Genomic DNA, 15,836 nt, shown 5'->3' with positions numbered 1-15,836 from the left:
GTACTATATAGATGCTGAGGTTCCTGGTCCTTGGACTGCTGCCTTAGTTTGATTTATGTTGCTGTGATAAATACCATAACCAAAAGAAACTTGGGGAGGAAAGGGCTTACTTCATCTTAAAGGTATTAATCCATTAGTGAGGAGAGCCAGGGCAAGAATTAATTCAGGGCAGAATTCCAGTAGAGAAGGAATTCTTCTCTCCTCCTCCTCTTCCTCCTCCTCTTCCTCCTCCTCTTTCTCTTCCTCCTCCCCCTCCTCTTCTTCTTCCTCTTCCTCTTCTTCCTCCTCTACCTCTTCCTCCTTCATCAGTTCCTCCTCCTTTTCTGACAAGGTTTCTTTGTGTAGTCCTGGCTGTCCTGGAACTCACTCTGTAGACCAGGCTGTCCCTGAACTCTTAGATCCACCTGCCTCTGCTTCCCAAGTATTGGGATTAAAGGTGTGCATTACCACCTCCCGGCTCAGCTATCTTTCTTATACAGCCCAGGCCTGCCTGTCTGGGGTGATACCACAGTTAGCTGGACCCTCCTATATCAGATAGCAATCAAAAGAACTGTCTCACAAACATGCCTACCAGCCAATCTGATTGAGGCAATCCCCCAGTTTAGACTCCCTCAGATTACTCTGAGCTGTGTCAAGTTGAAGCTAATCAGAACTACATTTTGGCCATCAAGACCCTGCCATAGCACCACACAGGCCACATCAGTGGCATATAGAAATCTGAAAAGTTCTTCACTGGGACCACATGATACAGGATCCAATGCTTGCTTCCTGCACAGTGGACAAGGCTTCCTTCTGACTTAGCCTGGGTGTCTCATCGGCTGTTAGCACATAAGACTAGCCACGAATGGGCCACCTGTGCTTCTGTCCCTGGTGGCTTTGGGAACCAGTGTTTCCCTTCTTTTTGCTACTGCAAGTGAAGAGAGAATATCTATGAGCTAATGGTTGTTTGTCTATAAGCTAATGGTTGTCTCCATCCATTTCCAAAGCATGGTCAGGACCACAATGCCCTATCCCTGTAAGCTGAGTTGGCATCAGCTTTGCTTGCTCTGAAGAGTCTCCAGTGTCCTGGAGGGAGCAAAGCAGGACCCCTCAGCAGCTCCTTTCTGAGTCCCACCCTAGCCAACTGCAGTCCCCTAGGCAGCTGGCCTGCATCCTCTAGGCCACTGTCCTGACCTCCTGCTCCCGGGCAGGGCCTGTCCTGAGGGATTCTGTAAGCACAGCTTGGATGAATGTGTTTGCGGGCTGGAGAGGGAGAACACTCATTTAATCATTTTATCAACGGGGATCAACACGTATTGATCGCCTCCTATTGTGTGACAGGCAGCTTGCTAAGTGCTGGGGACACAGAATCAATGCAGAAAACAAATGGTGACTAAGCATTGCCCACATATGTGAGGTCACCATTAAGAATGACCTGCGAGGGCGGGGAACAGATCGAAGGAAGGTTTGCCTTTTCCTTTTTTCTTTTTCTTTAATGACAAGGTCTTGCTCTGGTCCAGGCTGGCCTCAAACTCACACCAATTTTTCCTCAGACCCTTCAGTGATGGGATTTCAAGCATGACTAAGGGGTGGGCTTTTTAAAAATCATTTTTAATTGTGTATGTGTGTGTGGAGTGTGTGTTCTTGGTGTCCATGGAGGCCATAAGAGGTCATCCTCTTTGATGATGATGGAGTGTCAGATGCTCAAGCCAGGCCCAGTGTCTCACACTCTCCCTCCCTCCCTCCTTCCCTCCTTCCCTTCCTTTCTTCTTCCCTCCCCTTCTTCTCCAGAGCAAGCAAAGCTGATGCCGACTCAGCTTACAGGGATGGGGCACTGTGGTCCTGACCATGCTTTGGAAATGGATGAAGACAACCATTAGCTTATAGACAGATGACCATTAGTTTATAGAGAGTCCAGATTTCTCTGGACTGAAGTTACAGATAGGTAGTTGTGAGCTGTCCGGTGTAGGTGCTGGGAACCAAGCTTGGGTTCTCTACAAGAGCAGCAAGCACTCTTAACCACTGAACCATCGCTTCAGTCGCAGGATGGTTTTAAATGAGAGATGCATGTACGTGTGTGTGTGTGTGTGTGTGTGTGTGTGTGTGTATGCATACCTTCATTTGTATTCAGATGCATAAGTGTGTGTGGCTGCATGTTTACATGTGTGAATGTGTGCATATGCATGTGGAAGCCAGAGGACAACTATGTGTGTCATTTCTCAGAAGCCATTCAATTGCTTGTTCTTCTTTTTTTTTTTTTTTTTTTTTTTTTGTTTTTTTTTTGTTTTTTGTTTTTTGTTTTTTTTTTGTTTGTTTGTTTTTTTGTTTTTCGAGATAGGGTTTCTCTGTGTAGCCCTGACTGTCCTGGAACTCACTCTGTAGACCAGGATGGCCTCAAACTCAGAAATCCACCTGCCCCTGCATCCCAGTGCTGGCATTAAAGGCATGTGTCACCACTGCCCGGTCACACTCTTCTTTTGAGGTGGGGTCTTGTGGTGATTTGAATAAAAATGGTACCCAAAGGCCCACAGGGAGAGGCAGTATTAGGAGGTATGGCCTTGTTGGAGGAAGTGTGTCTCATACTCTTCCTGCTGTCTGCTGATCTGGATGGAGAACTCTTAGCTCCTTCTCCAGGACTGTGTCTGCGGGCATACTGACATACGTCCTGTAGAAGTTAGGTCTGTTTTTTTCTCCCAGCCCCATACTCCTAAAAATAAGATTCAGACTCAAAATATATTTACAAATACCTTGGCCATATAGCTAGGCTCTTCTCTGACTAGATCATATCTTAAAATAACCCATTTATTCTAATCTACACTCTGCCATATAGCTGGTTATTTGTGCTTGGATGCCATGTGGCTGTCTTGTCATGTTTTCCTGGGTGAATCTCTCGCCTGGCGCTATCCCAGAATCCTTTCTGCCTATAGGATGTCCCACCTCCTATTTTCTGTCTAAGCTATAGGCCATCAAATTTATTATTGACAGGTGCCACATCCATACAGACACAATATATTTTTTCTACAACTTCCTGCCATGACAATGACAGACTAAACATCTGAAACTGTAAGCCAGCTCCAGTAAATTTTTTTTTTTTTTAAGAGTTGCTGGGGTCTCCTCACAGCTATAGAAACTCTAGGGCAGGTCGCTCACTGGTGAAGTCCCTGTGTGCAATGGTTAGACATGGTGAGCACCTTTATGAGCTGAGTATTTCATCAGCCCTATTTTTAACTTTTGAGATAAGGTATTGATATGTAGCCCAGGCTGGCCTTGAACACACAATCACCCTGTCTCCATCTTCCCAGCCCTTGTGTGTGCCACGACAGCTGGTTCTTCCTTAGTTTTGAGGTCAGAGTTCCAAGTAGCTGTGAACTGTGTCCACAGAGGTTCTCACACATCGTCCAGCTCCCCTGGCTCCAGACAATCCCTGGTCCTCTACTTGATTCATACCATCGATCTTTCGTTAGCTTCCTTCCTCATTTTTATCTTACCTTATGTATAAGTACTTGTCTTTAGAGGGTTTTTTATTGCTTTGAAGAGACACCATGACCATGGCAACTTTTAAACAAAAAGCATTTACTTGGTGCTATGTTGGGAGCCGACTTTAGCAGAAAGCGGCTAGATCAACTTTGCAGCCATCTGGAACCATATAACCTGACGAAAGATTTGGTTTTCAATAGCCTACAACAGCTAAAGCACACTCTGATATCCCACATATTTTGTGTTGCTGTTTACTGCCCCCAGCTGCAAGGTGCACGTGGTAGTCACGCCTGCAAGGCATGCAGTTCACGTGCTGTCCACGTGCTATCTACACCATACATGCTCATAAGGCGCATGTGCTATCCACACCTGCAAAGCATTGCAGTGCACGTGCTGTCCACGCTATAGACGCCTGTAAGGCTTACGTCATATCAACACCTGCAAGGCACGTGGTATCCACGTGCCTACAAGGCACGTGGCAAAAGCCTATAAATAGCTCAGAATTCCCTTCAATAAACGAGACTTGATCAGAATCTCTGTCTTGTCTCCATTCTTCGCGTCTCTTCCCCTTTATCCCCACTCTCTCTCTCGCTAGACCCTGACCCTTGAACCAGAGCGGCAGTTTGGTGCCCAAGCGTGGGGGGTTCGCGGCAGTGCTGGTGCTCACGAATTCAGGGGTTTAGTCCACTGTCATCATGGCGGGAAGCATGACAGCTCATAGACAGGCATGGTGCTGGAGAGGTAGCTGAGAGAATTCTACATCCGGATTGGCAGGCAGCAAGAAGGGTGTGAGTCACTGGGCCTGGCTTGAGCATCTGAGACCTCAAATCCCACCCTCCAGTGACACACTTCCTCAACAAGGCCACACCTCCTAATAGTGTCACTCCCTGTGGTCCTATTGGGGCCATTTTCATTCAAACCACCACAGTACTTATGGTGTATGTGCACATTGTTTAGCCAAGTACATGTGAGAAAACCAGAGAAGCATGCTAGATGCCCTGCTCTTCCACTTGCCTCCTCATTTGCTTGAGACACTGTCTCATTGAACCTGGAGCAGCCAGCAAGCTCTGGCCTAGCTCTATCCCTCCACAGTATGGGGGTTCCAGCTTCTGTGGATGCTGGAATTCGAACTCAGGTCATTGGGCTTGCTCAGCAAGAGCTCTCACCCACTGGGTATCTCCCCAGTCTCTCAGCTTCCTTTTATTCATCAAGGCCTGCCTGGTGGAGTCTCTGGAATGTGATTTGTCATAATGACCCGACTTCTTGAATGGAAAGTAGCCAGCATCCTAGAGAGCAATTAAGAGAAACATTGTTGCTAGTCTCCTAGTCTCTAATCTCTCCCGCTGGGGCAATCTACTTGCTGCCCTGTGGCTGAGATAAGAACATGTCTTCTCTGCTAAAAGAGACTCCAAAATCTGCCGGGCAGTGGTGGCACATGCACTTGGGAGTCAGAGGCAGGCGGATTTCTGAGTTCCAGGCCAGCCTGGTCTACAGAGTGAGTTCCAGGACAGCCAAGGATATACAAAGAAACCCTGTCTCGAAAAACCAAGAGAGGGAGAGAGAGAGAGAGAGAGAGAGAGAGAGAGAGAGAGAGAGAGAGAGAGAGAGAGACCAAAATCACATAGACAAAAATTTGCTAGGGTGTTCACAGCCCCCTGTCATTCCATCTGTCCTTGTCACCTGTTACAGTGGCACTTCCTGCAGGATGTGAACATGTGAACTCTGACTCCTTTGTGCCCACGGGCACAGCACATGTGTGGAGGTCTCAAGGATAACCTTAGGTGTCATTCCTCAGGCATCTTCCACCATATATTTGGGTCTCTCACTGGTCTCAAACTTTGCCACACATGCTAGCTGGCCCATGAGCTTCCAGGGATCTGCCAGCCTCCAACTCCTAGTCACCATCACTGGAATAACAGGCTCATACCATCCCATGTGGTCCCCACACTTTCTAGACAAGGGCTTTGCTGACTGAGCCAGCTGTTGTCTTGATAGTCATTCTTGGTTATCCCATAATCCTTTGGTTGTTACCTTAATGACTTTGAATGGCCTAATGACTTATGAATGGCTTCTCCATCTCTAGGACCCACAACTCTTCCACATCAGGGATTATCCCATTCATCACTGTGTGACCCAGGAGGGTTGTTATTGTCAGGTAGACTGCAGGGCAGGACTCTTCTGGACTCAGATACTTGAATTCTTTCAAAAGAGGAACATGCTAGCCTAGAATCTTCACCTATCTGAAATTCCAGTACCTCTCTCCTCCTTCCCCTCCCTCTCTCACTCTTTCTTTCTTTGAGGCACTAGGGATTGAATCCAGAGCCTCACACATACTAGACAAACACTCTATCACTGAGCCACACCCCAGCCCATCACTGGGGAATTCTAGGCAGGGGCTCTACCACTGAGCCACACCCCAGCCCCTCTCTGGGGAATTATAAGCAAGCTCTCTATTGTTGAGCTATATTTCTAACCCTCTTTTTACTTTCTGTTTTGAGACAGGGTCTCCCTAAGTGGTCCAGGCTGGTCTTGAACTCACTCTGTAGCCCAAGTAGGCATTTAACTTGGGATTCTTCTACTTTAGCCTCCTGAAAATCTGGGGTGACAGGTTTGTGCCACTAGGACCTGCTTGCTGTGTTTTGTTTTGAAGTTTCAGCCCATGGGCTGAGAGCCGTGAGAGATGGCTCAGCAGTTAAGTATGCTCTTGCAAAGGATCCAGGTTTGATTCCCAGCATCCACATGGTGGCTCAAAATCATCCTAACTTGGGTTTTAGGGAACTTGACATCCTCTTCTAACCTCTATGCATACACACACACAGGCAAAATATTCACACATAAAATTAATAAATATAAAAGCTTAGTGTAGTGATGCACTCAGAAGGAGGCTGAGACAAGAGCTCAGTATTGGGCTGCGTAGCAAGACCTTGTCTCCAAAAGGGCTTTCCTTTTCTTCTCCTGCAGGGTCCTATATATCCTAGGCTGCCCTTAAATATGCTATGTGGCTGAGGGCTGCCTTGTGCTTCTGATCCTCTTGTCTACGTATCTTCAGGGCTAGGATTACAGGCATATGTTACCATGCCTGGTTTTCAAAAGAGAGGAAGTTTTAATAACTTTCAATGGACTTTTTTTCCCTCTACATTTTACTTCAAGCATTTGCTGAATTATTTGTGTGCATGGGGTGTTGGAGGAGAACCTGGGGGAGAGGTTCTTTTCTTCCACAATGTGGCACCTGGGGGCCGAACACAGGCTGTCAAGCTCAGTGACACACAAGCTTCAGAGAATTCTCCTGTCTCTGCCCCCATCTTCTTGTAGGAACATGAGGATTATGTGGTCTTCTTATGTGGTCCCTGGGTATCTGAACTCATATCCTCAGGTTCCCATAATGAATGTGTCACCCACGGAGCCATCTTCACAGCTGCGTACTGTCCAGCACAGATGGACAGGCCAGGGTTCCAGATGGTTCTGCTAACTTTTTATTGTCTACCAAAGAGGATAGCAGGAGGTGATCTGTAGTGCTTCCTGCACTGTGTCTGAGGTGGACGGCAGTGCTTGTGTCAACATTGGCAGGGTGGGTGGACGCCCTACAGTCTCCAGTTCAGCAGAAGGGAATCATCTGTGATAAAGAACGCTCTTGGTTAAGAGACAAAAGGAAGCTTTTCTTTGGAATGAGGACAGAGCAAGGAGGCTGTATACTCTCCAAGCAGAGACGTCTAGAAGGAATGTTCCGGGCTTGTATGTTTTTCCTCTTTGTCCCAACCTGTAGCTCAGCTTCCAGGCAAGGGTGTGGCTTGCCTTCAACACCTGTGACTGATTATAACCACAGGCACTCAGGGGAAGTGCCCTGTGATTCAGATGGCTACCTGAGTATACATTTGGTGGCGGCTTCTGCTTCTTCTTCTTCTTCTTCTTCTTCTTCTTCTTCTTCTTCTTCTTCTTCTTCTTCTTCTTCTTCTTCTTCTTCTTCTTCTTCTTCTTCTTCTTCTTCTTTCTCCCTCTCCCTCTCCCTCTCCCTCTCCCTCTCCCTCTCCCTCTCCCTCTCCCTCTCCCTCTCCCTCTCCCTCTCCCTCTCGCTCTCCCTCTCTCTCTCGCTCTCCCTCTCCCTCTCCCTCTCCCTCTCCCTCTCCCTCTCCCTCTCCCTCTCCCTCTCCCTCTCCCTCTCCCTCTCCCTCTCCCCCTCCTCCTCCCCCTCTCCCTCCTCCTCCTCCTCCTCCTCCTCCCCCTCCCCCTCCTCCCCCTCCTCCTCCTCTTCCACCTCCTTCTCTTCCTCCTCCTCCTCCTCCCCCTCCTCCTCCTCTTCCTCCTCCTTCTCTTCCTCCTCCTCCTCCTCCTTCCCCTCCTCCTCCTCCTCCTCCTCTTCTTCTTCTTCTTCTTCTTCTTCTTCTTCTTCTTCTTCTTCTTCTTCTTCTTCTTCTTCCTCCTCCTCCTCCTCCTTCCCCTCCTCCTCCTCCTCCTCCTCCTCCCCCTCCTCTTCTTCTTCTTCTTCTTCTTCTTCCTCCTCCTCTTTCTTCTTCCTCTTCTTCCTTTTTTTCCTTTTTCTTCTCTTTACTTTCCTCTTTTTCTGATTCCCTGAGTATAGTTTTGGTTGTTTCTTCTTCTCCTTACTCCATTTTCTTCTTCCTCTTCTTGATCCTTCTCATTTCCCTCTCTTCTCTCTGTATAGCTGTATATACCCATATATGCAGAAGCCAGAGGAGGACATCATATCTCCCTCATGATTCTCTGCCTTAATGCCTTGAGACATGCTCTGTCTCCGAGCCAGAAACTCACTATTTTGGATAGACTGGTTACCAGGGAGCTCCTGGATCCACCTATCTTAATCCTCATTGCTGGGGAGACTGAGCATACAGGGCCACACCCTGCTTTTGTTTCATGCCCAGCTTTGTAAACAGGTGCTTGGGATGTGAACTCAGGTCCTCAAACTTGTACAACAAGGACACTGACCTACTAGCCCCAGTTTTGGATAAATTCTTTAATATTAAAATTTTTATTTGTGTATATGCACATATGTTTGAGGGTGTCCACAGATGCCAACATGGGTGCTGGAGACCAAACTTGAGTCTTCTACAAGAGCGGTGTGCTCTTAACTGCTGAGTCATCTCTCCAGCCCCTGCTTCTTAACCCTTTGTCTATCTTCCTCTCTTTGTCTCTCTGAATGCCTATCTCTCTCTTCAGGCGACCTTCAATTACCTTGAGAAAAGTAAGTACCAGAGTGTGTGGGGTCCTGCTAACCTCCAGGTACAGCTCTGGGCACCCCTGGATGGGTAGTGGGGTACAGGCAATGGATGGGGGAAGGATGGCACCAGTCCCACAAATGCGCGACCTCAAAGATGCTCCCCAACGTGTTTCTTCAGGTGGAAGAGTGGGTGGATGGGGGCTATTTTTTCTTGGCTGTGACAATAATGCTTGGCAAATGCCACTTAAGGAAAGGGGAGTCTGTTTTGGCTCAGTTTATGAGCTATCAGTCATGGTGAGGAAGTCATGGAAGCAGGTGTTTGAGGCAACCGGCATCCAGAGTCAGGTCGCAGAGAGAGAAGGATGCTGATCCTCAGCCTGCTTTGTTCTTTCTGCTCAGTCCAGAGTCCCAGCACACGGCATTGTGCTGCCCACCTTTGGGGTGGATCTTCCCACACCAGCTAAGCCTTCCCGGAAACACCCTAATAGACACCCCCAGTGCTGTGTCTCCGATGTTATTCTGAGTCTCATCAAGTCAACAGTGAGGATTAACTACCACAAGAGGAAACAGCACGGGATTCCTGCATGGAACCACCCCCCACCCCCCCACCCCTGTCCCCCATAGTGTCTTGGCTGATTCCGTTTGGAATTGGCCATGTGTGAAGTCTCAGTGACACCTTTGTTGCAAATATGGAAAAGATGTGGTCAAGGGTGACCTCCAAGTGTCCTGTCTTTACATGGCTGTCTGGCTTTGTACCAGAGATTGCCCTTGTAGTATCCTACTATGCGTTTATATTCTGCTGATTTGCATGCTTGCACCAGCCTTAATTGGGGTGTATTTGATGACCATGTGTTCTGGGTCTTTGTAGTGTTTACAAGGAGTTCTGCCTTTCCCTGTGCTAGGCCATAAGCTATGTACGGTCCTTAAAGAAAAGTTCCTGGAACTAGCAAGGACTTCCTTTCTTCGCTGTTATTGACCTGGTCTTGGGACACAAGGAGGACTACTGAGGTTTGGTCTTGTTGTCTATTGTAATGCTAAGTGTGGGACCCCAAGACTTGGAGTCTGCATGTAGTCAGTCCCAAGTGACCCTGCCCTCAAGTTTTTTTTTTTTTTTTTTTTCTGATTGGTAAATAAAGATGCCAACAGGCAATAGCTGGGCAGAAGAGACAGAAGTGGGGTTTAGGGTTCCAGGCTTGGGGTTGGAAGAGAACTGTGAGGAGAGGAAGAAGGTGCAGGAGGAGGAAGAGAAGCCGCCATGGGCTAGGTGAGCCACAAGAAACACGGCCCTGGGGGCTGGCCAATGGGAGTTAAGAGCAGCCCAGATGAAACATAGTAATAACTTGGGGTTATTGATAGGAAAGTGGATTCTAATAATATACAGGGTAGATATCTGCCCAGCTCTTGTGCTGCTGAAAGCTTGTTGTAAATATAAAGGCTATGTGTGGTGTGTGTGTGTGTGTGTGTGTGTGTGTGTGTGTGTGTGTGTGTCATTGCCTGGGAACTAAAGGTCAAAGGTGGGGTGGAAACCCCAGTTTGGGATTAAATATTTCTACAACAGAGGACAAAATAAAAGCGTTTACCAAGCTAGGGGTGTGGCTCTGTAATTGTAATTCTGGAGGCTTTTCCATGCCCCCCACCTTGTTCCTAAATAAATGACACAAAGACCTTATATTAAGACACTGCAAGCACTGTAGCTGGGTAGGGTTCATCTATTCTAACCTGACCGTGCTGGCCTGGCCTACTTCCCAGCCACATGCCATCTTGTCTCGTCCTGGAGGTTCCTGCTCCATGTGACCTCATGGCTGCTCCCTTGATGACCTGCTCCTGGAAAATCCCCCTGGTTCTTCTGCTCATTCTATGTCTTTGTCTATGACTGTCTCTGTCTCTCTGTCTGTCTCTGTCTCTCTCTCTCTCTCCCCGCTCCATGGGAACCCCAGATTTGGATCTGAAGTCCGGTCTTCCCTCCCCTCCTGCCAGCTATTGGTTGATCAGCATTTTATTAACCAATTAGAAGTGATGGAAAACAATCTTTATATATTATTGAGATGGGAGATGCTCCAATAATCATGGCAATGCCAAAATCCCAACTCTGGGCAGAGAAATCAGCATCTGAATACACAGCACACAAAATCGTGGCTCAGCAAGTTCATTGCTTGTCTAGAATCCCCCAGTGGGGGGCTGGGGGCGTGGCTCAGTGGTAGAGCCCCTGCCTAGAATCCCCCAGTGAGGGGCTGGGGGCGTGGCTCAGTGATAGAGCCCCTGCCTAGAATCCCCCAGTGAGGGGCTGGGGCGTGGCTCAGTGGTAGAACACCTGCCTAGAATCCCCAGTGAGGGGCTGGGGGCGTGGCTCAGTGATAGAGCCACTGCCTAGAATCCCCCAGTGAGGGGATGGGGCGTGGCTCAGTGGGAGAGCCCCTGCCTAGAATCCCCCAGTGAGGGGCTGGGGCGTGGCTCAGTGGGAGAGCCCCTGCCTAGAATCCCCCAGTGAGGGGCTGGGGCGTGGCTCAGTGGGAGAGCCCCTGCCTAGAATCCCCCAGTGAGGGGCTGGGGTGTGGCTCAGTGGTAGAGCTCCAGCCTAGCACACATGAGACCCTGAAATCTATCCCAGAAGTGTTTAAAAAACAAAATAAAACAAAGATCCCACACACCAAAAAGTTCAGAAATTACCAGTGATTTGACAGAGAGCGATACCCCAGACTCAGATAGTATATAAACGCAAAGAGTGTTTTATTCTGCAGAAGTCCAGCATGCTGGGGTCTATATATATAAAGATGAAGACCCCAAAGTGAGCATGTAGATCTGATTTAAAGCTCATTAGGGAGATTCTGGGAGGGGTAGGTGATCTCTATGTTAATCTGTTCACTCTGTCTCTAGGGGTGGGGATGGGGGGCTGGAAACTGTTGCTGGGGAAGTCTGGAAACTGTTGCTGATCCATTGTCCTTTCCTCAGGCTGGGTCTGAGGCAGCTTCTGAGGCCTGGACTTGCCTGGACAGTCTTTGGAAACAGAGATTTAGGCATAGTCTCCTGAACTGCCAATTTGAAGCCTGTCATGGAGTCAGCCTGTCTCACTAGTACCCCAAGATTCTACTACATGCTGTTCCATTATGACTCCACAGACTTCCTCCCTCAATCCCTCACCCTGCAGACCGCTAGTCTATTTTCCATTCTCACAATTTTGCTGTTTAAAGAATGTTATATAAATGGAATAACACAGAGTGTAAGCCTTTGAGACGGCTTTCTCTGTGTTCTGTATAATCCCCTGTCAGCTCTCAAAGTTGCTATGTGTATCACGGTCTGTCCTTTCCAGGGCTAAGTAGCATGTGATGGTACAGTTTTAATGGAGGGCATTGGGTCATCTGTAGTGTTTGACTATTATGAACAAAGTCCCTCTGAACAGTGTGTGTGTGTGTGTGTCCCAAGAGTTTAATTAGGGTTACTGCTTTCAGAAGCATGTTCAGGTTTAAGCTGAATATTATAGTGTGAAACATAGGTTATGTGTTTCAACATTTTTTTTCCCTAGCAGGTGGTGAAAGGTATAGAAAACTTATGAAAAATATAGAAAGTTTTTTATGACCCCCTAGACCTGAGCAAAAAAAAAAAAAAAAAAATATATATATATATATATATGCTATCAGGTTCACTAGATCCACCAAGAAGGCAGAACTAAATGTGAGATTTTAGGTCTTCACTGCTCCTGGATACATTCTACATTCCGGGAGGGGCACATTATTTCTGAGTCAAAAGACACTTGCAGGAGAGGAAGGGAGAGGCTGATTAACATTCCTCAGACTTCAGGGAAGAGAAGGCCCAAAGCACAGATGGTTGGACAAGGTTACATTCTTGCGAAAGATGAGTGTACGAGATGTTTGTGTTTCTGCATGACTCTGGCTGAATTACAGGTTGGGACTTTCTACTTTTTTTTTGATTTTTTTTTTTTTGTTTTTGTTTTTTGAGACAGGGTTTCTCTTTGTAGCCCTGGCTGTCCTGAAACTCACTGTGTAGACCAGGCTGGCCTCGAACTCAGAAATCTGCCTGCCTCTGCCTCCCAAGTGCTGGGATTAAAGGCATGCACCACCACTGCCCCGAGACTTTCTACTGTTTTTATGTTATGTTCCCTTGGTTACCTCCTCCGCGCCCCCCCCCCCCATTTGTGGTTTTACCCTTTAAAATTCCTCCTCCCCCGGGCTGCTGGGTCAATTCCTGTGCTCCTGCGTGGGTTATGAATTGACCATCAGCCGGTTGATCCTGAAATATGCCTCTTGCTGATTGCATCTAGATTGGTGTCTTATGAATTATTGGGTGGCTGTGACATCTCGAGACTTGAGTAAGGGACTCTTCTCTCGGGGATCTTTCAGTGGTGCTGTTTGGGAAGGTTGTATAACCTGTGGGAAGTCATATGATCACCAGAACAGGACTTGAAGATTACAGTTCTTGACTCTACTTCCAATCCTGTCTCTGCTCCTGGTTCTGCTAAGACGTGAGGAGTCCCAGTTCCTGTTCCTACTTCCATGGAGTCACCCTGGTCTTGTCAGTTTGTCTGTCCCCAAATCATAATACATAGGCTCATTCACATTTTCCCAGTTAGCCCTAGTTCCTGCCATGCCTTATTGCTTTCCATCCCTACAACTGTTGCCAATGGTGATAGGAAGCTCCATGTGTGATGCTGACATAGTGGCCATTAATTTATGCCCCTTATTTACACCCCTGCCTGATGCCCATGATGGTTATAGTGATGGTCAACTTGTCAGATGTAGAATCACCTTGGACAGAATCCTATCTGCGAGGGATTCTCTAGATTAGGTTAACTGAGATGGGAAGACCCACCCTTAGTGTGGGTGACACCATCCCATGGCTGGGGTCCTGGACTGAAAGTGAGCTGAGCGCCAGCATTTCTCTCTTGCTGCTCCTCGACTGTGGACGCAGTGTGAGCAGCCACCTCACACTCCCACCATCCTGCCTTCCCACCAGGATGGACTGTGTACACTCAAACTGTGAGCCAGAATAAACCTGTGCCTCCTTAAGTTACCTTTGTCACCAGAATGACAGCTGATACAGAAGCAGCTGATACAGTGTTGCAGGCATGCACAGTTGTGATCACAGCATCAACACTAACAAGGTGTAGTGGGAATTTTGTTTTCTTTCTTTCTTTAAAAAATTTATTTATTTATTTATTTATTATATAGTGTTGTGCCTGCATATATGCTTGCATATTTTTTATTTTTATTTTTATTTTTATTTATTTATTTTTTGGTTTTTCGAGACAGGGTTTCTCTGTGTAGTCCTGGCTGTCCTGGAACTCACTCTGTAGACCAGGCTGGCCTCAAACTCAGAAATCCGCCTGCCTCTGCCTCCCAAGTGCTGGGATTAAAGGCGTGTGCCACCACCGCCCGGCTATGCTTGCATATTTGAAGAGGGTGTAGGTCCTATTGAAGACCCCCAAACTCGGGAGACCCTTCCTCAAGTCTCAGGAAATCACAACCACCCAAAAAATCACAAGAAACCATACCTGGATGCAATCCGCAGAGGTTTATTGTAGAGTTGACTAGCCAAGGTCAAAACTGCTCGTCCACGCAGGAACAGAATTTTGACAAAAGGCCAGCAAGTTGGTTTTTTTTTTTTTTTTTTTTTTTTTTTTTTTTTTTTTATAGCATGGGGTGGGGAAAGGAAGGAATTTTCACGCGGTTACACATGATTGGTTGCATTTTTGCGTGGTTACACATGATTGGTTGTTTTACAAATTTTGAACATCAGCAGGCTGTAACACTGGGAAAACCTCAAAGGGGTGGGGTATAACCAAGAACAGTGGAAAATTTCAGAGGAACCCACCCTAAATGATTTAGAGCCACGAGAAAATCACTCTGCATACTCATTCTTCTCAAAAAATGTAGTTTTACCATGTCACTGTGCCCTACCCTGTCATTACCAACTATTTCAGGTTAAATATTTCTCACTTGCTATAGCCCCACCCTGAGGCTTGAGGAATGTTAATCCAGCAAGTGTCCTCTGATTCAGGGATAATGCCCTCCACCCGGAATGTGTCCCAGGGCAGTGAAAGCCTGAAATCTTACATCCAGTTCTGCTTTCTGGAACTTGCATTCTTTTGCTCAGGTTTAGGGTAAAGAAAAAGCATATATATATAAATGGTCTTTATAATTTTTCACTCCACACTATTATAGATGGTTGTGAGCCACTATGTTGTTGCTGGGAGTTGAATTCAGGATGTCTGGAAAAGCGGTCAGTGCTCTCAACTTCTGAATCATATCTCTAGCCTTTGGTTTCTTAAAAAAAAAAAAAAAAACACATAAATATCATGTGAATGTTTTGTTTTAATCCCAGGTCTGGGATATAGGGCTGCTTCAGATTGTCCACAGCAGCTGAATATGATTTGTCTCATGCTCTGGCAGAAGTGTGATTTTACCAGCTGGGATATAGGGCTGCTTCAGATTGTCCACAGCAGCTGAATATGATTTGTCTCATGCTCTGGCAGAAGTGTGATTTTACCAGCTGAAGATAGTTCATGTTTGGAATTCTGGTGAGTCTTCAGAAGGTTTATAAATGTTAGAGCCCTGAGAGAGATGATGGCTGGTGCTGCTGGTGCTGCTGTTAGCTGTTTGCTGGTTTCTGGTTGGCTGCTGCTGCTGCTCACTGGTAAGTAGAAGAAATCGGGCTTGCCTCAAGGAACTCGATGCCCCTAACCAGCAGGAAGTAGTCTAAAGAGATCGACACCCCCTTTCCTCTCTAGCCTTCTTTCTCTCCTACCTACTGTTGGGAGGTTGGAAGAGAGAGGGATAAGGGAGAAGGGTGGTAGGGAAAAGAACCCAATTAAATAGCCCAAATCCAGCTACAACAGGGGTCTTGAACCCAAGCTGGTCATGGTGATCTATGTTCAGTTTTGTTGCTTTGAAGAAATATTCTGATAAAAATGCAATTTAAAGGATAACGGGGTTTATTTTAGCTCATGATTGCAGGTTACAGTCCATCACAGCAGGTAAATCAAAGCAGGAACTTAGAACATCTAGTCACATCTCACCTGCAGTTCAGAGCAGAGTGATAAAATTTTGTGCTTGCTGGTTTGCACTCAGCACACTCTCTCTGCTCTTGTACAGCTTGGGATCTGCCTACGGAATGGTGCCCCCCATGTGATTCAGGCAGCTGGGGCTGGAGAGATGGCACAGTGGCTAAAAGCACACACTGCTCTTGCAGAGGA

At 47.1% G+C, this 15,836-nt stretch overlaps 1 long non-coding RNA gene across 1 annotated transcript in view; it reads left to right on the top strand.

Moving 5' to 3' along the window:
- Positions 1-15,836, top strand: part of LOC143438052 (uncharacterized) — a 28,919-nt gene that overhangs the window by 8,063 nt on the left and 5,020 nt on the right. The window contains exons 2-3 of the long non-coding RNA XR_013107148.1: positions 14,966-15,161; positions 15,736-15,836. The exon at positions 15,736-15,836 is cut by the window's right edge and continues 166 nt beyond it. This is a non-coding gene — a long non-coding RNA (uncharacterized LOC143438052). The remainder of the gene's footprint in view (positions 1-14,965; positions 15,162-15,735) is intronic.

This window comes from Arvicanthis niloticus, chromosome 24 (assembly GCF_011762505.2).
Source record: "Arvicanthis niloticus isolate mArvNil1 chromosome 24, mArvNil1.pat.X, whole genome shotgun sequence".
Taxonomy (NCBI): Eukaryota; Metazoa; Chordata; class Mammalia; order Rodentia; family Muridae; genus Arvicanthis; species Arvicanthis niloticus.
Note: the sequence above shows the minus strand (reverse complement) of the source record. Positions and strands in the feature narration are given on the sequence as shown.